Below are 26,541 nucleotides of genomic sequence, written 5' to 3' on the forward strand. Positions count from 1 at the left end.
GATAATATTGATATTCAAATGTAAAACAGTTTCGAGAGGAGTGGAAGTTTGAAGACAGACTAGACTACAATATGATGCGGGGGTGGTGAGTTGAAACAGTGTGTGTGAATGAATGAATGAAAACTTTATTTAACAGATTGCAGAATGGGTACAGTACAGTACGGCTCAATACACACAATTGTTAAGAGGATGCAGACCAGAGAAAGACGTTTGTCTTGTTTACATCAGGGTCCCCCATTGTGTGTGTGTGTGTGTGTGTCCCAACCGACCCCACTTCTATGTTTCAATAAATTATTTGCATTTAAAACTATTAACGCTAGGCCTGCCGCGATAAGCAATAAATCGATTAATTGCCGCGATAATTAAAATGAATGCAATGATTTTGACGGGCGCGATTAATTGCTATTTGCGCGTTTGTTTTAATGAGGCGGAACCAGTGCCCCTTGTCAGTCACTCTCCGTGTGGGTTGGCCGCTGGCGTTACTACAGAGCACAGCACGGGAGCTCCGTGGGGCAGTAGCAACGCCACATATTTAGCTTACCTACATTTCTCAATAGTGTTGCTCCTTTTAACCAAGTAGCGTTATTTGTAGTGTAACGTTAGAATAACACAGAATAACGTTAATACAATTACATGCATCATTGTTTACAATGAACGGGTGGGGCTAGTCAAAGCACTGGAGACGGGGACAAGTTAAACATGAATTAATTTATTATAACGGGTCGTTTTCGAGTCGTGCTGCAGTGCCTACGCACCACAGCTATTCTATTATATACGGCTTTGACGCGTCCTCCTCATCGTTGATTGCCTGTAGTAGCTGCATCTAACGTTAGTAGCTAACGTTAAAACTAAAAAACACAACCAGACGAGACAAGTTGTCGGCTAGGATAATCGCAACAATACTTCCGGTCCGGTCGGTGGGCTTCAAAATAAAAGTCTTAAACCGGAAAAGACGGAGCGGTGGGCTTCAAAATAAAAGTTTTGGGAAATAAATTTCTCAAATTTTTTTTTAACCGGTCGCAATAATATCGCTTATCGCGATATTTTCGGGGGCAATTAATCGCCCAGCAAAATTTGTTATCGTGGCAGGCCTAATTAACGCTGACTCATTCCTTCAGTCCACTCAAAATTATGCTAATATTCCTTATGTTGTTTATGATATTAATTGAAAATAGCATATGAGAGTATTATAGTAATAATAACACATGGCGATATACTAAATGACAGCCAAACATGGCACTGCAACTAAATAACACAAATACAATAGGCACATTTGTGACTGTTACAAATATAACACGTTTTATACTTGTGCTACAAGATTTTGGCCTACATACTTTGGGAGATATCTTCAATGACCGGGGTTTCTGTAGCTATCAAGATATACATAACAAATTTAACCTCACCAGCTCCACATATTATTTCTATCTACAGTTATTAGCAACTTTGAAGGCTCATGGAGTCCCATTAAAGATACCACTTGAGCACCACAGATATCACAAATTATTTTATGAAAAGGAGACATCGAGAGGCTTCGTCTCTGACTTTTATCGTCACTTACTTACGTCTTCGTATGAAGTCCTTCCCCTAGACTCAGTTTGGAGGAAGGATATACTAGAGCCATATGAAATCCGTTTTATTATTTTCCAAATTCCATTATATTTTTTCCCAAATTCCGTTTTTTCCGTTTTAATATTGCAGAATTCTGTATTTTGCTTTTTACGCTCATTTTACCATCAGAAATTGTGTCTAATAAGTGGGAATGAATAAATGTCCACAATTCAATAAGATATAACAGTCTTTTTTAATGTTTTTAAGTGCTGCAACTCAGAAACACAGTTCAATTTTACACAATATTTTTCAATTAATATTGTGACAAAATAAAAATACATATTTCAAGTGTAAACAATAGATACAGCTAGCTACTACTGACATTATCACAATGACAACATCAGTAACCTAGCTATATCTATTATATTGTGATGAAATATAGTAATGCATAATTTAGGCACCTTTAGTTTCGTTTATTTCGATTATAAAGGACGGTGTATAATGACAATCGTTTGCATTAAACAAATGGATGGGTGCACTAGATTTAGCAAGAAGCTATCATTTCCATCTATAGTCCTATGTACTGTAACGTTTCATAGCTATTTAAGTTTATTTAGATTGTAAAGGGCAGTGTATAATGACAATCGTTTGCATTAAACAAATGGATGAGTGCACCAGATTTAGCAAGAAGCTATAATTTCCATCTATAGTCCTATGTACTGTAACGTTTCATAGCTATTTAAGTTTATTTAGATTATAAAGGGCAGTGTATAATGACAATCGTTTGCATTAAACAAATGGATGAGTGCACCAGATTTAGCAAGAAGCTATCATTTCCATCTATAGTCCTATGTACTGTAACGTTTCATAGCTATTTAAGTTTATTTAGATTATAAAGGGCAGTGTATAATGACAATCGTTTGCATTAAACAAATGGATGGGTGCACCAGATTTAGCTAGAACTTCTAGAAGCTATCATTTCCATCTATAGTGTTTTGGGAAGCACGGTGTTTCCCCTTGTTTTTGACATGCCCTTTCGAGACCAAATGATCATCGCACGTATTTTTGCGGGTCCAATCACAGTATGTTGACAATATTTACAAAACAACTTATCGCCGGAGGCATAAAAATCATTCGGATACTGCTCTGCTCTGAATTTAGGGTTTAGTGTGGTATTTCGTAGCTTTTTGGATGCTGTTAATACCGGAGCAGCTACACGCTTGACATTGCTGTGTTGTTGTGAAGCAGTGTGGAAGTGACGCGCGCGGTGTAACACGCTTTAGCGTCCCGGTCATGTTTGCTTTGCACCAAACGTTCCACCGTTATCCCGAAAACGGAATTACAGTCCAAATTATGGCAAATTCTGCAATATTCCACGTTTAACAGGTAATTCCATTTTTATTGCTCAATTCCGCGATTCCGTCCGCGATTCCGTGATCGCGGATTTCATATGGCTCTAGATATACCAGACTTGGAAGTAGATTTTGATTGGGCTGAAGTCTGGGCAAACGTTCGGCTATCGTCACGCAACCCGGATCATCAACAGATTAATCTTAATTTTATTCATAGGATTTACCTGACTCCTATACGACTGAACCGAATGGGGCTTAAACAAGACTCTCGATGTTCCTTATGTTTAAACAGTGATAGTGGTACATTTATGCATATGTATTGGGAATGCCCTCCTGTTAAGATATTTTGGGTAGAAGTAACCACGCTATTATCAGATTTTTTTTTTCTGACAATACCTGTACTGCCTTCTGTATTGTTGCTGAATAATGTCTCTCAGTTATCACACTTTGTACATGTAAAGAGGCTAATCTTGTCCGGTCTTACGGCTGCCAAAAAGCTAATAGCATCACGCTGGATTCAACCGGATAAAATGTGCCGGGGGGTATGGATTCTTACCTATCTTGATGTGATTTATCTAGAGATATCTACCGCACGAATTCTAGGTGTTAATGAAGCCAGCATAGCAATCTGGTCAGATGTGGTGGTGAGGATAAAGCATTATATGAACTTTTAATCCTTGGTGTCAAACGGTATAATGGATGCTATCCAAGAGGGGGTCCTGTGGGGGGGGGGAGCGAGCAAGAGCATAGTATATGTATTTTGATTAAAAAACTGGGCTGTCATTATTGTTGTATTATATCGGTAATAGTCCTGTGATTTATAGTGGATTTCTACTGTTAATGTTTGTGTGTAATGTCAAAAATTTAAATTAAAAAACATTTGTTAAAAAGAAAAAAGACGTAACATTAGAACAGATATGACTGAAAGTATAAAATGGCCCAGTTAGGAGAATCAACCTTGGCTAGGCGGTGATGATCACCATGTTCCTAACTGGAATGTTAAACAACCTTAAAAGATTAGGTCAAAAGTCATCCTCTCTCTGGAGCCCGGAGTCCGTAAAAGGAACAGTTGAATATGTATGATATTTCAACACAGATCTATAATGACATGATGATATTTTCTACGACAGGTCACAAGTCTTGGGGTTATCATAGATTCAGAACTGAACTTCAATTATCTTATTTACCCTTTCACTGCCGCACTACCAAAGTGTTAACCCTTTCACTGCCACACGACAAAGGGTAAACCCTTTCACTGCCACACAGAAGGTTAACCCTTTACTATCACACTACCGACGGTTAGTAAAGGGTTAAGCTTCTGTCGTGTGGCAGTGAAAGGGTTAACAAAGTGACCAAAACATCGTTCTTTCATCTCAGAAACAGCAAAAGTACGACCATTTATTAATCGATGCCGAGAAGCTAATTCATGCATTTATATCTAGCCGGTTAGACTATTGTAATGCACTTTTCACAGGTCTCCCTAAGAAAACCACAGAGAGGCTTCAGCTAATCCAAAACTCTGCAGCCCGACTGCTAACTAGAACCAAAAGGAGAGGGCACATTAGTCCAGTCATGGCTACTTTACACTGGCTTCCTGTAACATTTAGAATTGACCCCAAGATCCTTCTCCTTACATACAAAGCTCTAAATGGACAGGGACCTAGCTACATCGCCAACACTAATATATTACAGGCCAGCGAGAACACTGCGATCATCAGCTGCTGGACTACTAGAGGCTTAAATCTCTTTGCTCAGGCATTTAAATGAAACATCAGGGATATCCTGACACAAATTGTACTTTACCTGCACTATTCTTATTCTGCCTACTTGTATACATTTCCTATCAAATTCATATGTCAGTTCTATGCTAATTTGATCTCACTACCTCTTATGCACTGTAATTTTAAGAGCACTGCTCTGTTGTAATATAAAACTGAACTTTGTAAAGAAACTCAAAGTTGAGTGATGCACTCTGTTGTTAAGTTGAGAGCGATGCACTGCACTGTTGTTCTATAAGGTCATTTAGAACTGAACTTTGTAAAGAAACTCAGTGTTAAGAGTGATGCACTGCTCGGTTGTTCTATTAAGTCGTATGAGTGATGCTCTGTTGTAAATGTTATTGTATATTTTTATTTAACTATTTTATCACACTTTTTTACTCTGTCTATTGTATTTTATAATTTGTTTAGAATTGCCTATTTTTAAACTGAATCAAACCGCACTTTTTTACTATGTCTATTCTATTTTATATGTGTATTACTGAATGAACCCGTAAACAGAGAGGCCTGAACCCGTAAACAGAGAGGCCTATTGGGATGTTAGATCCTAATGTGAACAACTGATGGACCTTACCTTGCTGCCTCTCTCTTTTTCTGCTCGTGGAGCCGGACTAGTTCTACTCCTCAGGAGACCCTTGTTGCTACGACTCTGTGTTTTGTTGTGTTTTTCCAGACAAAGAGATTCGGGTTCATCTTTAACTGAAACTAGTGGTGTATTTATGTTCAGCCTGTTAGGTAATAAAGACAGAAACAGTGCAGCAGCATTAGGGTACAATGATGGCGTCTGCAGCACACAAGGCCCAGCCTGGTTATGAAACCACTGCAAGCGGCTGGTAATATGCCGAATAAAACATTACATTGTGCAATGTCGTCATCTCAAATGGGAGCCTATTGATCAAGAGGGTGACATTAAAGTTAAAAGGACCTTCTGATTTAACAAACCTGCTTTGTGTTTCTTCATCTCAGTTTCAGCATCAAAACATTCAGTAGTTTCACGGTGAAGAATCTGGAGATCAGTCTCTCCTCTAGTTCATCCTCCTCCACGGTGCTCCACCTTAGTCCGTTACACTTCAAATATATCTTCTGCAGCTGCAGTTAGTCCATTCATTACACGATCTCTGCATTATAGTTCTAGATATGATCAGAGAATTAGATTAGCATTAGCTTATTAGCCATAGTTCTAGATATTATCAGAGAATTAGATTAGCATTAGCTTATTAGCCATAGACAACGAGGTGATGCTACAGTACACAAAGAGCGCGTGCTGACGTCATTTCCGCTGGGCGGGGACTGCCTCAAAGCTCTATAAAGGAGAGGACCAACTCTAATGCTGCCAGTAGGGGGCGCTCGAAGCGCAGTAATTGTAATTGCGGGAGGTACACTAAAATTGAAGGTTTACACAAAATCACTATTTATAACTAACAAAAATACATTTAGGAGAATATTATTTCTTCTCTCTAAATGCATTCCATTGAGGTGGGAACTAGGATACATCGGTGTGGTCTCGGTAAACACTTTTAAAAAGCAGCTAAACAGGCTTTTGGCTAAAGTTATGTCTGGGTAAATCTTTTATGTCTTTTTATCTTGTTTTTTTTTCACGTTTTTAATTACTTTCTTTTTAACATGCTGCTATCCTTGCACTTTATTGATGTTTTTTATTAGTGTATAGAGTGTGTATTAGTGTATAGAGCGTGTATTAGCTTATAGAGCGTGTATTAGTGTATAGAGCGTGTATTAGCTTATAGAGCGTGTATTAGTGTATAGAGCGTGTATTAGCTTATAGAGCGTGTATTCGTGTATAGAGCGTGTATTAGTGTATAGAGCATGTATTAGTGTATAGAGCATGTATTAGTGTATAGAGCGTGTATTAGCGCATAGAGCGTTTATTAGTGTATAGAGCATGTATTAGTGTATAGAGCGTGTATTAGTGTATAGAGCGTGTATTAGCTTATAGAGCGTGTATTAGTGTATAGAGCGTGTATTAGTGTATAGAATGTGTATTCGTGTATAGAGCGTGTATTAGTGTATAGAGCATGTATTAGTGTATAGAGCATGTATTAGTGTATAGAGCGTGTATTAGCGCATAGAGCGTTTATTAGTGTATAGAGCATGTATTAGTGTATAGAGCATGTATTAGTGTATAGAGCGTGTATTAGTGTATAGAGCATGTATTAGTGTATAGAGCGTGTATTAGTGTATATAGCATGTATTAGTGTATAGAATGTGTATTAGTGTATAGAGCGTTTATTAGTGTATAGAGCATGTATTAGTGTATAGAGCATGTATTAGCGTATAGAGCATGTATTAGTGTATAGAGCGTGTATTAGCGTATAGAGCATGTATTAGTGTATATAGCATGTATTAGTGTATAGAGTGTGTATTAGTGTATAGAGCGTGTATTAGTGTATAGAGCATGTATTAGTGTATAGAGTGTGTATTAGTGTATAGAGTGTGTATTAGTGTATAGAGCGTGTATTAGTGTATAGAGCATGTATTAGTGTATAGAGTGTGTATTAGTGTATAGAGTGTGTATTAGTGTATAGAGTGTGTATTAGTGTATAGAGCATGTATTAGTGTATAGAGTGTGTATTAGTGTATAGAGCGTGTATTAGTGTATAGAGAGAGAGAGAGAGAGATAGAGAGAGAGAGAGAGAGAGAGAGAGAGAGAGAGAGAGAGAGAGAGAGAGAGAGAGAGAGAGAGAGAGAGAGAGAGCCTGTCCTAATATTCACTTGGGGCTGGTGGTAGTAATCTGGGGACAAAATACTTGGAATGAAAATACAGAGTACTGCTCTGTGAATTGGGCCAGCTTAGTATGTTATCAGTTTAGTATGTTATCAGTTTAGTATGTTATCAGCTTAGTATGTTATCAGCTTAGTATGTTATCAGCTTAGTATGTTATCAGTTTAGTACATTATCAGTTTAGTACGTTATCAGCTTAGTATGTCATCAGCTTAGTATTGTTAGCAGGTTATGTTTTTTACCTTGACGCAAGCGTCTTCTCTGCTCGTTAGCGATGGCTCCTCTGTAGCCAGACCCTCAACAACACAACAAACAACAAGCGCCCTCTCTGCTCGTTAGCGGTGGCTCCTCTGTAGCCAGACCCTCAACAACACAACAAACAACAAGTGGCCCGGGAGCTGAGTTCTCACCACTCACACGCTAGAGGAGTTTTCAAGGGCTAATGTTGAATTCACTGTCCATGGTGCTGAACTTCATCTACTGGTCAAATCCTCCCTGCTGACAGAGATGTAGTTCTTCACGACCGGCTGAAGTTCTCTGCTCACATTGCCTCAACAACTAGAACCTGTAGATTCTTCCTGAGTAACATCAGAAGGATCCACCCCTTCCTGACAAAAGAAGCCACCCAGCTCCTCCTGCAATCAACAGTCATGTCTCGCCTCGACTACTGCAATGCACTGCTAGCTGGTCTATCGATTAACACCACCAAGCCACTTCAACTCATACAGAACGCAGCAGCCTGCCTGATCTCCAACCTACCAAAGTCAGCCCACGTTACCCCACTTCTTAGAGAGCTGCACTGGCTTCCCATTGGCGCACAAATCCGCCTCAAGGTCCTACCATGCAGCGAGGGGAACCGCTCCCTCCTACCTCCGGTTAATGGTCTCCAACTACACACCCCAAGACTCCTACACTCTACATCTTCTGGATGCCTCAGACCCACTCCTATCCGAGCTCCAGGGGGTCATGTCGTGGAAATATTATCATGTCATTATAGATCTGTGTTGAGATATCATTTTATCATTTTACAGCTTGACTGGTTCAGTGTGACCAGCTAGTGTAATGTGTGTGTGTCTCTTTAAGAGACTCCAAGGTACCAACATCTCACCAGCCAGCCAAAGCAAGGTTATTATTACTTCTTGTAACTGGGAACCATTTTTATTTACTTTCATCATCATATCTGTTCTAATGTTACGTCTTGCAAGTGTGTATAAACTATGTTCTGCCCAGACCTCTTGGTCACTTTATGGCCAGACGCTAGTGTGTGAACATGATGTATCTGTCTGTAAACTGTCCTTTCATTGTGGCCACGGTGAAATAAACTGTTTTCTATTATTAATAATGACTCAGAATGATTTATAAAAATGGCTCATCGTTTTGTCCTTTAACATTTCCCATAACAGACATCAAAGAGAAACCTTCTATTCTCGGTCCTCGCTCCACAATGGTGCAACCAACTTCCCACCAGTCAGGACAGCTGGCCAATTTTCCATCTTCGACTAAAAACACACTTCTTCAATCAACATCTGAAATAAAAAAGAAAACTACTAACTATTGTACTGTCTTTTACTATTATGCACTTTGCTACCAAGTAATCTACCTTGTCTATATTACTACCTACTATGCTAATATGTCTAGACTACTATGCACTCAAGTTCAACACTGTTTGACAAACAATGTTACTTCCCTTTAGCTGCCAGAGTTGTACCCTTCCTGGTGGGTGGCGTGAATATTAAAGGCAACCAACTTGTGTTCGGCTTTTCTCTGATTGGCCGCGCCCCCCGCCCCCACGCGCAGGCAAGCGCAGTCGTCCCACGTCCCAAATGAAATCCAAGGAGCGCGCGCGAGCGGCAGCGCGGGCGGCAGCGCGGGCAACCAACTTGTGGCTGCTGTTCCAACGCACTTGTGTTGGGCTGCGGTAGCAGTGGAGTGCTATGAAATGCGCTGAACTAGAAAGCGTAACGTTATTATGTTTCGCGTTTTTAACAACCAACTACCAGATTCACTCGTGTATAAACAAAGCCCATACAGTTATGAAATGCGCTGAACTAGAAAGCGTAATGTTATTATGTTTCGCGTTCCATTGATTAACGCCATTACCTGCTGTGCTGTAGGAAGCAGAGGTACAGTAAGTTACAGTAGGTGTAGGTTACATGTTTAATCAAAGCCCATACAATTTTTTAGATGAATGTTTGTGGATATAATATAGAAAACACATCATTATGATATTGTGCAACGCGGTGGTTTATACCCGGCTTTCGTGCGCCGCCGCCGGCTTGATACAGCTTCAGCAGCAGCAGCGGCGGTGCTCTGTTGTAGGAAGCCCTTCAATGACAGCGGCGCGCTCTCATATTTTGCGAATGCATAAACTATATCTTAAATTATGGCTATGTGTCTAATATGGCTGTCGCTTATCAATGACTTTGCGACAGCCATATTAGACACATCACCATAATTTAAGATATAGTTTATGCATTCGCAAATATGAGAGCTCTGTCATTGAAGTGGGTGGTGGCAGCATTACTAACAGTAGCGATTTTTATTGTTTTGTCATGACCAAACATAATCCCAACATAGATAGGAGGTGTACTGTATGTCAAATGTCGGTCATGTGGTGGAAGAGTTTAGTACAGTCACACAACAGAACACCGCTGTAGTACAGTCACACAACAGAACACCGCTGGTTCGACCAGCGCTTCTGCCGCGCCGCAAGGGCGTGTGCTAGTGGATTGATTGATTGGCCGTGTGGCCAATCAGAGAAACGCTGAACGAAAAGCTGAACACAAGTTGGTTGCCTTTAATATTCACGCCGGTGGCTAGTTGTACACAACTTGTAAGTCGCTTTGGATAAAAGCGTCAGCTAAATGACTAAATGTAAATGTAACTGGACAGTGGAGGCAACTGTAGTGAAAAGTATAATTTCTATCAAACATTCACTTATAGAAAAACAAAGACTGAAACTGATATATCTAACAGAGAACTGTGGTGGAAATACCAGAGGAAAGGATGCATTTAGTCAAGTAGACTTAGACTTATATGAATGAATGGGGGAAAAGGGTGGGGCCTAGGTGTTAGATTTGGAAAACAGAGGAGGAGAGGTGGGGGCGAGGTGTTGGGGTGGGTGGGAGACATACAAAGCCGGGATTCATTAGGGAAGACAGGACGTGTGTACACTGCCTCTCCCCCCCCCCCCCCGCTGCTGAATCCCTCACATCCCCACACTTTCATTTCCTCCCGCCTAGACTACTGCAACTCCCTCCCCACTGGTATAACCTCCACCTTCACCTCCATAGATCCCAGATGGTCCAGAACTCCGCTGCTTGCCTGCTCACGAATACCCGGTCCCATGACCACATCACTACTGTCTTCCACTCTCTCCACTGGCTGCTGATTAAGGAACGTATACAGTTCAAACTACTACTCCTCACCTTCAAAGCCCTCCATAGCCTGCCCCCCCCTACCTGACTGACCTCCTTCTCCCTTACCGCCCCAACCAATCCCTCCGGTCTACTTCCACTGCTTCCCTCATCGTCCCGTCATCCAAATTAAAAGGTTTTGGAGATCAGGCTTTCTCACAAGCTGCACCCCAACTATGGAACACCCTCCCTCAGACCATCAGAGACTCTCCCTCACTCTCCAGTCTCCACCTTCAAATCCTGACTCAAAACCTACCTGTTCTCCCAAGCATTCAACATTCTATACCCATAACCACCCTCCTTCAACCTACCACCTCCCTTTCCCCTTCCCTACCTTCTCTCCTCTCCTGCCCCTCCCACCAAATACTTTAAACACAACCTTGCCTAACCTAGTGAACACAATCTTGTTGTAACTAAGATTTGCTGAAAAAGATAGTTGATTTCATGGATAGAACACTAGATTTCTCAACCGTTAATAATGTAGGCATTCCAAGGATTGATTGAATTGATTGATTGAAATTGAAAACTTTATTAACAGATTGCAGAATGGGTACAATACAGTACGGCTCAATACACACAAGTGTTAAGGGGATGCAGACCAGAGTAAGACTTTCGTATTGTTTACATCAGGGTCCCCCATTTTCAATTCATAATGACATTAATGACATACGAAACATACAGATATTATCATGACATTTCTAAGATAAGATATTCCTTTATTGATCCCCTTGGACATACAGGTATACAGTACTGTTACATTTGTGACACACAAGATATGCAAATATACAGTACTGTTAAACAGAGATCCTAACAGAAAATATATACATACGAGGGGGAGGAAACTATTATCAGGAGGGGTGGGAGGGGGGGTTTGGACATTTACGGGGGTCATACAGATATATATCATGACATTTATGACAATACATGACATACAGGTATCCAGTACTGTTACATTTGTGACATACAAGATATGCAAATATACAGTACTGTTAAACAGAGTGTTAGAGCCAGTATTTTGATTTTCATAAGAAAGCCACTTAATTGTGACGTCTGTAGTCAACGCACTACAAAGGACTACAAATCCCACAGCGCCTTGCGCTAAAGCCGCAATGAAGGCAACCTGTTGAGAGACGCGGTCGGGAAACAGTTTTTAACCGTTTCATATCGTTTCATACTTTTTCCTACCTTTTCATAACGTACCTTTTCGTATTATACGTACATACAACTTGTACAAATACCCTTTAAGTTATAAAGTTATATAAGCATTACCAAGAAAGAAAGAATACCTAAGTTGTTTGTTATTTTCTTTGAGTTTTGCATATTTTCTTTTGAATATTGTAAAGGCCAATTTTTTTTGTTGCATGTGCAAATGTTTGGTACTTTATTTTGAGCAAACACATCGCAACATCATCGAAACCATCGGAGGCCAAGCAACACTTCGAACTGTGAGTAATCTAAGGAAAGAAACGAGTTAGAACTGTCTGTTTAAAGCGTCTAGTGGAAAGACTGATTGCAGACTGATTGCAGACTGCAACACTACTATCACCAACATCTAAGAAGGGAGATCCCCCCTTGAATGGCCCTTCTAAGGTTTCTCTCCTCCACACTGCCTGTGGAGCTTTTTTCCCTATTGTTAGGTTTTAGTGAGTTTTTCCTTACCTTCGCGTGGGGTATGTCTGGGAGTGCTTGCATTCTTTCATTTATTTGCATTCATCTAAAAATGTTTGGACCTTATGGTGTTCTTGTTCTGTTCTTGACTTATTGTTATGTTTTCTTCTTGACTTGTTTAAAGAAGACCTGTACGGCCCATGGGGACATTAACGTGTGTTGTCGGGCCCTATAAATAGATTTTATTTGATTTGATTTGATTTGATTGATTGATTGATTGACAATGGAAGGAAGCCACGACACAGAGATCCTAACAGAAAATATATACATACGAGGGGGAGGAAACTGTACATTAGGAGGGGGTGGGAGGGGGGGTTTGGACATTTACAGGGGCAGTTTCGAATTGCAGCCTCCCGTAGGTGCTCTTTGAGAGCGGTTTTGAAGGTGGGTAGGGATTAAAAATGTTTTACGGCTGTTGGTAGGGCGTTCCACATTGATGTGGCATAATTGCGAAACGGGTTTAGGCCCTTGTTTGTGCCGAATCTGGGTTGAACATGATTTGTGGAACTCCCTCTGGTGTGGTTGTGGTATTCACTGACCTTTGGGAAGTATTTTGACATGTACATGGGTACCTTAGTGGTGTAGTCGTGTATCTTGTAGACCAGGCCCATTGCAAGTTGCTGTACTCTGTCGTCTACTCTAAGCCATGCTAGGTTGTCAAAATGGGCAGGGGTGAGGTGGGTTTTAGGAGTAAGGTCAAGCAGTAGTCTGACCAGTTTGTTTTGTGTTATTTGCAATTTTTTAACATCAAAGACAATACAGTTACTGACAAAATTAGACAAAAATAATATCAAAAAACAAATAAAAGGGGGACAAAAATAAATAAAAAGGAGTGACATGGGTTCATCGGTCCATACGTTGTTTATTTACATTTCAATTTATTTTCTTGTTTCTTTTTCATTCTTCTGTGATGCCGTTTCCTTTCTTCCTATATTCCTCCCACTTTTCCCATTTTGACTCCAATTTCTCCTCGTGTAGCCTCAGCATATGTGTGATTCTCTCCATTTCCTGTATCCCCTCTATTATCTATATCCATTGTTCCTTTGTCGGTGCTTCTACCCTGTACCACAGTTTAGTCAAAGCTTTCTTGGCTGCTACTAATAGTATCTTAATCAGATATTTGTCTTCTCCCTGAATTTCTTTCTGTATTTATTATCCCTCCTATCTCCTCCCAGTAGTTTCTTATTTTCTGACATTCCCAGAATATGTGTGTGTGGTTCGCTACTTCTTGCCCACATTTTCTCCAACATGGCTTTTGTGTTGGCATGTAATTGCCCTGTATTTCTTGTGTTATAAAGAATCTAATTATGTTTCCCCACCCAAACTCCCTCCATATCCTTGATCCTGTGGTTGATTGTTGTATCTTACATGTGTTATACCATTCCTCCTCTGTTATCTCTATTTCTAATTCTTTCTCCCACTTTTCTTTTATATACAAGGTTGTAATTTCCTTACTGTCCATTATTGCCTGATATAGTGCAACCCTCCCCTTCCTTCATATGATTTTACCATTATCTACCCATATAGCCTACTCTATATGATAGCATGTACAACAGTGCTGTATATACTGCATATTTACATTAATATTTGTATATTTACCGCATATTTATATCCATATTTGTCTGAATATACCTGCTATATAATCCCTCTACTTACTTATACACCTGCATATAACCCATAGCTCTGTATGATAGCATGTACAATAATTCTATATATTATATACCTTATGTATTCTCACTGTTTATATATATATATATATATATATCCACAAGACACAACTGTCTGTACATACCTGCTGCATATAATAATTTTTACATATCTGTAGATTCTATATCTGTACATAACCCTTACCGGCTGCTACTCTTAGTTACACTGCTGGCCGGTATGACTTACCTGTATCACTGTACATGTTAATACTACAACTCTGTACATACATTTGATTTGATTTGATATCCCAAACATATACAAATAAAACATATTAAAACATAAAAAAGCAAGACGAGAAGTGTTTTCAGACAACATTTACCTAAAGCAGGGGTGTCAAACATACGGCCCGCTAGGGGGTCCAGCTCGGCCCGCCGGATGACTTTGCTAAGTGTGGAAGACATATATATTGAAATTCTTTATTCGGAATAACCCCTTGAGATGTAGCATCTCGTTTTCGAGGGGCTCCTAACACAATACTGTGGTGATTTATACTAACCACTAGATGGCCCCATCTACCAGGGTACCGCTACCCAGTCTCTATAGGTGTGATAATGAGACACCTGTTGCAGGTTGACATATGCTACCTACCGTACCTATTACCAGGACCTAAATAAATGATATTAAAAGAACCCCAGTTTCTTCATTGATGGACAGAAACATTACATTGTACCAGGAGTGTAATCACGAGTCGTCATGATGGAAAGTGTGAAGCCGCCGGACGCTGTGAATTGGACTGGTAATGTGGATTATGAGTGGCGTACCTTCAAACAGCGTTTCATGGTACCTGATGGCTGTTGGACTGGAAGGAAAGTCTGAAACAAGGCGGATTGCACTGCTTCTGACCATCACGGGACAACAAGCTGTGGAAGTATATAACACGTTTGTGTTCGCCGATGCAGAGGACAGGGAGAAATTTGCGTTGGTTGTCAAGAAGTTTGATGAACACTGTTCGCTGAAGAAGAACGAAACCTTTGAAAGGTATGTGTTTCGCTTGAGGATGCAACAGTCTGCTGAAAGTTGTGATGTGTTTCTAACGGACTTAAAGCTAAAAGCTAGAACGTGTAATTTTGGATTGATTGATTGATTGAAAACTTTATTAACAGATTGCAGAATGGGTACAATACAGTACAGCTCAATACACACAATTGTTAAGGGGATGCAGACCAGAGAAAGACTTTCGTCTTGTTTCCACCAGGGTCCCCCATTTTCAATTCATCAGGACATATATGACATACATGACATACAGATAGTCAGTACTGCTACATCTATACATTTATGACATACCAGATTTGCAAATACAGTACTGTTTGTGATACAGAAGGAGTCAAGAAAAGGGAGTATATACATTTGACGTAGAAACTGTACATTGGAGGAGGTTGGGTGGGGGGGGTTGGGTACACTGGGATATTGACAACCATACTGGGTAATTTACATTGGAGGTGGTTGGGGGGGGCACACTGTATAAGCAAGCAAAACTGTACATTGAGGGGGGGGAGACTCTGTACAAACAAACAAAATTGTACATTGGACTATTGACAAAACCATACTAGGTAAATGACTGTACATTGGAGGGGGTTGGGTTAGGATATTTACAGGGGCCAGTGTTGAATTGCAGTCTCCCGTAGGTGTCTCTTGAGAGAGGTTTTGAAAGTGGGTAGTGATCCACATTCCTTTACAGCTTTGGGTAGGGCGTTCCACATTGATGTGGCATAATTGCGAAACGTGTTTAGTCCCTTATTTGAGCCGAATCTGGGTTTAACATGATTTGTGGAGCTCCCTCTGGTGTTGTGATCGTGGTATTCACTGACCTTTGGGAAGTATTTTGCCATGTACATGGGTACCTTGGTCGTGTAGTGTATCTTGTAGACCAGGCCCATTGCAAGTTGCTGTACTCTGTCATCTACTCTAAGCCATCCTAGGTTGTCAAAGTGGGCAGGGGTGAGGTGGGTTCTAGGAGTAAGGTCAAGCAGTAGTCTGACCAGTTTGTTTTGAGATGTTTGTAATTTTGTTTTTAGCGCCTTTGAGGTGCTTTGGTACCATGAGGTGCAAGCATAGTCGTAGTACCCCTGAATGAGTGCTCCTGCCAGAGTCTTCAGGGTATTCTTGTTTACCAGAGAGGAGATCCGGTACAAGAATCGAGTTCGTTGGTTGACTTTTTTTATTACATTGGATGCCATTTTGTCACAGGAGAGATTAGCCTCTAGGATGGAACCCAGGTAGGTAATTTCATCTTTCCTTGTGACAATATTGTCACCCACTGTAACTGAGAAGCCGTCGGTCTTGCTGAGTTTGTTATTTGAACCGAAGAGAATGGACTCTGTTTTGCCCATGTGTAATGATAGTTTGTTATCAGCGAGCCATATGCAGATTCTGCCTAGTTCCGAGCTGAGGGTTTTTTCAACCTGTAACTTGTTCTTGTCAGAGACCAGCAGGGCTGAGTCGTCCGCAAACAGGAACAAGTTGCAGTCACAAGCTGACGACATGTCATTTGCATGAGATGTGCACGATTCTATGATCCGTGATCATATTGTGTTTGGCGTACTGGATTCGAAACTGAGGGAGAGGTTACTGCGGGAGACAGAGCTGACCCTTGAATCTGCTGTGAGAATATTCCGCGTTGCTCTGAGTGATTGGCCACTGATCTACGCTAGTTTCGCCCCTACGCCGGTATGAGCGCGCGCATGCGCATGAGCCTAGATAATAATAATAATAATGCGCGCGCCCTCGCACACACGCAGGTTTTGCCCCCACGCCACCGGTATGAGCGTGCGCATGCGCACGAGCCTAGATAATAATAATAATAATGCGAGCCTAGATAATAATAATGCGCGAGCCCTCGCACACACGCAAGTTTTGCCCCCACGCCGGTAGATAATAATAATAATGCGAGAGCCCTCGCACACACGCAGGTTTTGCCCCCACGCCGGTACTTAGACAAACGTACGTAATTGGCACAAGTGTAAATGATGCATTCGTCACTCAGTTTTAACATCGATGCACTTAGCTCAACTCGTTCGTCAGCTTGCTGTGGAGCCTATGGTCACAAGTTCAAATCACTCTTAGTTCAATTTTTTTTTTTTTTTTTTTCGTTTAATTAATTTATCATCTCTCTATATTAACGTAACTAGCTATTCATATAAATCGAAATAACGTTCATCTCTCTATATTAACGTAACTAGCTATTCATATGAATTGAAATAAGGTATTGTATTGTTTTCATCTCTCTATATTAACGTGATTCCATCAACACATAGGTAATATGCTCTTGCGCGTGACGCAACTTTGGGCTTCATTATTCAGCCACAGGCAGGAGTTTTTAGATCAGGCTGGTCATGCATAATCTCGTCCACCAGACTCTTCTACCGAATTGACTAGTCAATCAATAGATTACACTTTCTGTAGGCCTAACACTCACTTACTCATTCTGTTGTGACACAACATGACATGTTAGGGTTGTCACCTTCCGTGATCATGTTTGAACCAATGTGTAAAAAATCTGTTTTAGATTAGGCTGTAAAAATCTGTTCTATAGGCTATATAGAATACAATACTTTGAGTCTACATCAATAGCATTAACCATACATTGTCAAGCAGTGATCGTCCATCTTAATTAGTTAGGCGTTGCAGTATATAGCGCGGCGTATATTGATGTAGGTAGGTATTATCTGATGCAGGTAGGTATTATCATGCTAATATGGCGTGTTCTACGATACCCATTTCAGCGTGCGTATTATTATTATTATCTACCGGCGTGGGGGCAAAACCTGCGTATGTGCGAGGGCTCTCGCATTATTATTATTATTATCTACCGGCGTGGGGGCAAAACCTGCGTGTGTGCGAGCGTGCGCACATTATTATTATTATTATTATTGCGCATGCGCGCGCTCATACCGGCGTAGGGGCGAAACTAGCGTAGATCAGTGGCCAATCAGAGCAACGCGGAAGGACAAGCCAGTTGCCGAAAGCATAGACGCGTGTATCCTGCGTTATTTTTTTTCCTAGCCGCATTTCTGGTAAGACGGTCTCTGATTGGCCGACGCCTGTTTCTACACTGGTTAAGCTTAGGCACTCTTTCGAAGTTGGTTAAGGTTAGAGTTTGTCTTAGAGTGTGACGGCAAGTTCTTTCGACGGTTAAGCTTAGTAAGTAAGTAAGTAAGTGCGAGGGCTCTCGCATTATTATTATTATCTACCGGTGTGGGGGCAAAACCTGCGTGTGTGCGCGCATTATTATTATCTAGGCTCATGCACATGCGCGCGCTCATACCGGCGTAGGGGCGAAACTAGCGTAGATCAGTGGCCAATCAGAGTAACGCGGAAGGACAAGCCAGTTGCCGAAAGGATACACGCCTCCGGTACACAAGGAGGCAGCCTGTCACATCTTTTCACCTGCCAGTACGGACTCTCATTGGCGAGGTGTAACGTGTGGGAGGCTCACACTACCCCCGCCACTTCCTGTCTCTGCTGTGCAGGCGTCCCCCAACCGACCTGTAGGAGTCGCTGTCCACAACGTCCAGATTACCACCAATCGACTTCCACCCGCTGACTCTGCCAATTGAGCCAGTATGATGGCCGGCCCAAGCCGGAGGCAATGCTGACACCCGGATTCGAGACCGGAGTCTCTTGCATTGGTGACGAGCGCAATCTCCGCTGCGCCACCCAGCCGCTCATACATTGCATTTCTATAAGACTTTGCTTTATAATAAAAGTAACTGCTATTCCTAATCAGTCCACTGGGGATCGCACTGTATAGATAGACTGTATATTAAACAAGAGTTAAATACAATTCCCTCCAACAGTTTACTCAAGACAGGTAATATGCTGATAGGCCTGCTGTTCGCCCTGTAAATGATTCTCTGACATTTTGTTTTTGACAAAGGAGTAACCTTTGCAATCTTCCACAAATTAGGGTAAACACATTCCTCAAAACATAGATTTAAAATATGACACAATGATTTAGCAATGAACTTTGCTGTTAGCTGAAGCAGTCTGCCACCAAGATGATCAAATCCATAGGTTTAACAGACTTCATTGTGTGGAGAAGGTTTTCCATATCCACAACCTTGACAGGCTTGAATTCAAAACACGTAACATGCAGCATTTGATTTATTAATGTATTTACTTTGCTTAGGAAGTAACTATTAAAGTAATTTGCAATGTCAGATGGTTTAGTGATACATTTTCCATTCTCTTCAATAGATTAACGTTTTTTGCTCATTTTACTTTGACCCATTGCCTCATTTATTATACTTTCCAAAGTTTCTTACTGTCTCCATAACACTCCTCAAACTTAGAATGATAATGTTTTTTCTTTTGTCTTGAACTTGAATTATCTTATTCCTTAGTGAGCGGCAAGATTGCCAATCAGCTGAGCTACCAGATGTAATAGCATCTTTTTTTAATGGGTCCCTTTCTTTCATATAGTTTCTCTATTGGTCATCAAGCCAAGGGGCTTTGATTGACCTAACAGAGCGCTTCTTGATTGGAGCATGTTTATCACACACTGCAGAAGATAAATTCATAAAGGAGTCTAGTGCAACTTCTGCATGAACCCTCTTAAGTACAATATCCCACTGCATACTCTCCACACCAGAAAAATTATCATTTTCACAAAAGGTTTTATACATTCTTTAATAAATTACTTTAGGCCCCGCTTTAGGAACCTTTGTTCTTATAGCTAAAGCAATAATAATCACTGAAGCCCACACACCGCTTTTGAAAATGTTTCAGCATAATTCATGAAAAAGTAATCGATGCATTGATCATTGACATTGATTCTTGTGGCTAGATGTATGACTTAAGATAGATTGCAGACAGTAGATATATAATAATAATAATAATAATAATAATAATAATAATAATAATAATAATAATAATAATAATAATTAATAATAATAATAATAATAATAATAATAATAATAATAATAATAAACTTGATTTGTATAGCACCTTTCATACAGAAACTGCAGCTCAAAGTGCTTCACAACAGAAAAAAGACAGGCATAAAATGAGCACATAAAGTGCAGACAATATAAAATCAGTTTTTCAGGCCAACCTTGTTTATGGTTTGATTCAATTTTAAATAGACAATAATAAAAAGTGTAAGATAGAATAGAGTAAAATAGTGCATATAAAGTGCAGAGATAAAATCACAGATTTTTACAGTGCAATAAAATAGTTCTGGATTACTGTTTAACAGTTTAAAGTTGTCTTTACCTTCTCTGTTTGGTATCCACAGTTTAAAACTTGACAGTCTTCCCTCCTGTTTGATACCCACTTTGACCCTTCAAACCTCCCACTCAGGGCAGATCCCTCTCAGGGTGCAGTTCTAGGCCTGGGTCCTACACAGTTTTAAAGACAGTCTTTCTTGTTTGATACCCACGCAGTTATAATACCTGACAGTTTTGAACCTGTAATAAAAAGTAATAAACAGAGTAAAATAGTACAGTGCAATAAAATTGTAGAATAGAGTAGATAGTAAAATTATGCAACAGTGAAGTGCAATAAAAAGTTAAGTAAAATAATGCAAAGTGCAGTGCAATAAAATAGAATGGACAGAGTAAAATAGTGCTACAGTACAATCAACAGCGGAGTGTATTAAAAGGCTATGGTGAAGAGGTAAGTTTTTAGCTTATTCTTTTTAAATATTAAGAGATCTAGCTTCCCTAATGTCCAGTGTGTTGTTGTGTTCCATAACTTTGGTGCAAAGGCTGCATCCCTGATTCTCTTTAGGCTGTGGTTTGGAACCTTCAATAGGACCAGTAGTAGATGATCACAATGTTCTAGAAGTCACATATATTGACTAGAGAATTTCCAATGTAGCTTGATCCTGTTCCATTTAGTGCCTTGTATATAAGGAGGAGGACCTTGAAATCTTAATTCTAAATGTTACCGGTTATATGACATCAAAGGCTGCACTAAAGTCCAGAAGCACAACACCCACAACTGATTTCCCATCAATCTGTTTCAGTCATCAGTCAGGGATGTCAGTGTGGTGCTTGTGGAGTAGCCGGCTTTATACGCATGCTGTGCATCAGAGTTTAAAATACATGGGTATTACCCTGAGGTATTTAAAATACAAGGGTATTACCCTGAGGTATTTAAAATACATAGTATTACCCTGAAGTATTTAAAATACATGGGTATTACCCTGAGGTATTTAAAATACATGGGTATTACAGTGGTATTTAAAATATTACCCGGGGATATTTAAAATACATGGGTATTACCCTGATGTATTTAAAATACATGGGTATTACCCTGAGGTATTTAAAATACATGGGTATTACCCTGACATATTTAAAATACATGGGTATTCAGGGCTTGACATTAAGGCTTGTCATATTGTCCGGGACAAGTAAAAAAGATGGTCGGACAAGCATAATACAATTTAACTTGTCCGACTGGACAAGTAAAATAATATATATATATATATATATATATATATATATATATATATATATATATATATATATATATATATATTCCCCAAACGAATAGTAACGTTATTCCATCTGATCAGAAAGTACCTGTCTCACAGTGTCACACTGGAAACTCTCAATCTCTGTACGTCAATGGGTCTCATTCCCAAACGAATTTACGACAAAAAATTTCCTCTTAGGCAGATTTCTGCCCATTTAAGACATATTAGCTGGTAGCGCGAGTCCCCAAATTTTCCTGAGATCAGATTTGAGCGTGGCTGAGAGCAGATGATTGATTGACTAATTGAACATTTTATTAACTTGACAGACTGTGTTCTCATAGTGATTCCTTCATGTTAACGCTACAGGCCTCCTTGGAATTAATTACTTAATCATAATTAAAATAAATATGACAATATTTGTACAATAAGAAATTACGCATTTGATGTCGGAAAAATAAATAATATGGATTCATCTGATCACAGGGCAGCTGCTTAAACATATCTGAACCAGCTATTTTGGACAAATGTATAATTACTTTAATTACTCAGATATTCAAACACAATTTGAATTCTGTTCGCTCCGTCGAGACTGTGTTTACTTTTGTTAATATTTATAGTTTTTAGAGTTTTGTGCGTACCAACTGTTGGTGCATTTAATGTATATGACCGTCAGTCACTCATAGACATTGGATTACGGGAAACTTACCAACTGGATTACTCGCTGGATCAGCTTTCCGAACCGCATCAATGGCCGGAAGAAATTCTCCGGAGACTAGGACCAGATCCTTTGTTCCTAGACCCCAGGAACAGAGGAACCAGACGGCGAGGGAAGAGGGCTGGGATCCGAAACAGGCTGAGATCCAGACGCCACCGAACACCACTGCCCAGTATATTGCTAGCCAATGTACAATCAATAGACAATAAACTGGATGACATCCGAGCAAGGATTCAATATCAAAGAGACGTTAGGGACTGCAATGTCCTCTGCTTCACCGAGACGTGGTTGACGCCGGACGTCCCAGACCACGCAATTCAACCAGCGGATCACTTCTTTATCCATCGGAAGGATCGGACATCAGCAGAGTCCGGTAAACAACGTGGAGGAGGTATTGCCTTCATGTTTAACAAAAATTGGAGCGACCCAACGAACGTGAAGGAATTATCCAACCACTGCTCCCCAGAACTGGAATATATAACCATCAAGTGTCGTCCTTTCTTCCTCCCGAGGGAGTTAACGGCGATCGTCCTGATCGGAGTGTATATTCCACCGCAAGCCAGCAACAAGGTTGCGCTCTCCAGACTACACGACGAGGTAAATAGAATACAAGTGGCTAACGTTAACGCCGCCATTTTAGTACTGGGAGATTTCAATAGCGCCAATCTGAGAAAGGTATTGCCCGACTTCTATCAGCATGTGACTTGCAACACCAGAGGCGGTAACATCCTAGATCACTGTTACACGCAATTTAAAGGTGGCTACAAGGCTCATTCTGATAGTGGCTTTGGTAAATCAGATCACGCGTCAATTTTTCTTTCACCAAAGTACAAACAGAGAATTAAAAGTACTCCCGTAGTCTCGCGAGAGGTGCAGAAATGGGATGTGACGTCAGAGGAGACGATCCGGTCAGTGTTTCACCACACAGACTGGATTGTGTTCCGCGACACAGATAACATTAATGTCTACACGGAGACAGTGCTGGACTATGTTTGTACTAGGGTGAAAGAAACAATCCCCACTACCAAAATGAAAGTTTACCCAAATCAAAAACCCTGGGTAGACAAATCCGTCCGTGAAGCTCTGAGAGAGCGCACCAAAGCATACAATGACGGCCTAGTGGCAGGCAACATGAATGACCACAAGGTGGCGCGACACAACGTAAGGAGGACAGTGTCAGAGGCCAAACGGCGCTACAGGGATAAAATTGAACTCCAGTTTGAACAAGCTGACTCTAGAGCTATGTGGCAGGGGCTCAAAACGATGACAGACTACAAAGGCGCCTCCCTCAAACTGAACAGTGACATCTCCTTAGCAAACGACCTCAATACCTTCTATGCGAGGTTTGATGCTGGTAATAACAACACCAGCTCACAAGCCTCGGCAATGGGGGGGGGGGGGTCGGCTGCTGATGGAGGCGCAGTGTTCAGGGTAACAGAGCATGAGGTGAGGCGGACCTTTAAAAAAGTGAATATCAGGAAGGCAGCAGGTCCGGACGGCATCCCCGGCCGCGTCCTAAAAGTCTGTGCCGACCAACTGGCCCCAGTATTCACTGACATATTTAACCTGTCCTTAGAACAGGCTGTCATCCCCACCTGCCTGAAGAAGTCCACTATTATCCCTGTACCCAAAAAATCCAAGCCTGCTTGCCTCAACGACTACCGCCCTGTAGCTCTCACCTCCATAGCCATGAAGTGCTTTGAGAAGCTAGTAAAGGGCTACATCTGCTCCTCCCTCCCCATCAACATGGACCCCCTGCAATTTGCATACCGCCCCAACAGGTCCACGGAGGACGCCATATCCCATGTGCTGCACACAGCAGCATCACACCTGGACAAGAGGCAGGGGAACTATGTGAGAATGCTATTCATCGACTACAGCTCGGCATTCAATACCATAGTCCCCTCCATACTCATAGCCAAGCTCAGGGACCTGGGCTTGGGCTATGACCTCTGCCAGTGGGTCTTGGACTTCCTGACTGGCAGACCCCAGGTGGTGAGAGCAGGCAACTGCACCTCCTCATCCATCACCCTCAACATAGGGGCCCCCCAGGGCTGTGTTCTGAGTCCCCTCCTCTACTCCCTGTACACACACGACTGTGTGGCTCAGCGGAGTAGCAATACAATTGTCAAATTTGCTGACGACACAGTGGTGGTGGGCCTGATCTCTGCCAACGACGAGAGGGCCTACCTGGAAGAGGTCAAGGTCCTGGCGGGATGGTGCCAGGAAAACAGCCTCTCCCTGAACGTCAGCAAAACAAAGGAGATGATTGTGGACTTCAGGAGGTCGGGGGTCAAGGACTACAGCCCCCTCAGCATCGACGGGGCACCGGTTGAGAGAGTCAACAGCTTCAAGTACCTCGGAGCCTACATATCCGAGGACTTGACATGGACCACACACATTAACAGTGTGGTGAAGAAGGCACGACAACGCCTCTACTTCCTCAGGCGCCTAAGGAAGTTCCAAGTCAGCCAGAAGATCCTTAAGAACTTCTACTCATGTACAATAGAGAGCATCTTGACCGGCAACATCACCTCCTGGTTTGGGAATAGCACTGCACAAGACCAAAGCAGACTACAAAGAGTGACACGTTCAGCCGAACGCACAATTGGAGGGGGGCTCCCCACCCTCCAGAACATTTACTACAAGCGTTGCAAGGGCAAGGCTAAGAGAATCATTAAAGACTCCAGTCACCCGAACAACTGCCTCTTTGAACTGCTGCGGTCAGGCAAGCGATACCGGAGTCTCAAGGCGAGCACAGAAAGACTCAGAAGTAGCTTCTATCCCCAGGCCATCAGGCTGCTAAACGAACAATGAATGAACACTACACAACAACAACCACCAAACGCACATAGCACACACATCCACACGCACACACTCACTTTAAACAAACACACTGTAGCACCCACTCCACACACTTTATAGCACACACCCACTTTAAACAAACACACTGTAGCACCCACTCCCCACACTTTATATTTATGGATGAAGGATTGCACTACAACTCGTACACCTTACTGTAAATTGTACCTAAAATTGTACCTCATCCCATTTCTGCTTTGCACTAGATAGTACTGTACATTAGTACACTGCATAGTATTGTGTATTGTGTATTGTATATTATATGGTAACTCAGAACATTGTACATATGTCTATACCGAACACTGTGACCTCATTTTCTTCTTCTAAATTCATGCTATATTATGTTATTATGTTATTTGATACTATCTTGTCTAGCACAGTCTCTGGAGCGTAACAGTAAGAAGCATTTTGTATGAAAGTATTCTGTACTTCTGTATGACAACTATTAAAGAACTTGAACTTGAACTTGAATTATGCAATTATTGTGAAATGATTGAAAATAATAATTATTTAATGCCTTCTGTGGAATTTGTATTTCTTATTTGTTCTGTTTTAATGATTAATTATATACATTTGAAAGAATGCAGGTCAACATGCAATGTATCCCATTGATTGATATACAATGGGACAGACCTTTGTTTGATTGATTGAAAACTTTATTAACAGATTGCAGAATGGGTACAGTACAGTACAGCTCAATTACATACAATTGTTAAGAGGATGCAGACCAGAGAAAGACTTTTGTCTTGTTTACATCAGGGTCCCCCATTTTCAATTCATCATAATATATATGACACACACGACATACAGATAGACAGTACTGCTACATCTATACATTTATGACATACCAGATTTGCAAATACAGTACCGTTTGTGATACAAAAATAGTCCAGAAAAGAGAGTACATTTGACGTAGAAACTGTTGGAGGAGGTTGGGTAGGAGGGGTGGGTGGGGGACACTGTACAAGCAAAACTGTACATTGGAATATTGACAACCATACTTGGTAATTTACTACATTGGAGGGGGTTGATATAGCTATAAACCTGCATTCCTTCGAATATATCATTAATCAATTAAACTTATATTGAAATACACTATATAGCCTATATACACCAACACTGAAATGACAGTGGATAAATAAATAAGAACTAAAGCTAATCGCATGGAAATAGCAAGTCTTGTGTGCGCCAGTATGGCCTACGTGTCTAATGAACATTATAGGCTTTGTTGTGAAGGGCCAGATTAAAGCTGAGAATCTACATTTATTGTTTTATATACATTGTATATTATTTATATATACACGGTATATCCCTTTAAACCTGCGTTCGAACCAT

This window comes from Notolepis coatsorum (genome assembly GCF_963971535.1).
Source record: "Notolepis coatsorum genome assembly, chromosome: 8".
Taxonomy (NCBI): Eukaryota; Metazoa; Chordata; class Actinopteri; order Aulopiformes; family Paralepididae; genus Notolepis; species Notolepis coatsorum.